The sequence below is a fragment of the Penaeus monodon genome, chromosome 33 (genome assembly GCF_015228065.2).
Source record: "Penaeus monodon isolate SGIC_2016 chromosome 33, NSTDA_Pmon_1, whole genome shotgun sequence".
NCBI classification, from domain to species: domain Eukaryota; kingdom Metazoa; phylum Arthropoda; class Malacostraca; order Decapoda; family Penaeidae; genus Penaeus; species Penaeus monodon.
In genome coordinates this window covers 9,782,968-9,783,324 of record NC_051418.1, presented here as the reverse complement: position 1 = coordinate 9,783,324, position 357 = coordinate 9,782,968, and the positions used below count along the sequence as shown (strand labels likewise).

Below are 357 nucleotides of genomic sequence, written 5' to 3'. Positions count from 1 at the left end.
GTACAAAAAGTATATATTCAAAATGTCTTGTCAAAATTGAATCATATCTATCACATTTATCAATTAATACTTCATTTTTCTCTATCATAAATAATTCACCTTAGGAGGAATCTATCTACTTTTGCCCACCTGTTATCCATTTCAATAGGTAAGGTTAATATGCATGTTATCTTTGCCTCAGTAGGATATATGTGCATACAGATGAAATTCACTGATAAGCAGCTGCGTGGTCTTAATTTTATTCATGGGAGTTACTCTTACTGGGGTAACTTTCTATGTGTATGGATCCAAAACTGGGTAAAACTTGTATTTGATTCGTCTGACCACCTCTGGAGTGGTCCCTTTTCAACAGAGAGT

At 34.2% G+C, this 357-nt stretch overlaps 1 protein-coding gene across 1 annotated transcript in view; it reads right to left on the bottom strand.

Annotated features, from left to right (window-relative positions):
* LOC119593986 (receptor-type guanylate cyclase Gyc76C-like) overlaps positions 1-357 on the bottom strand; it is a gene marked incomplete at its 3' end in the record, with an annotated part of 39,442 nt that overhangs the window by 5,428 nt on the left and 33,657 nt on the right.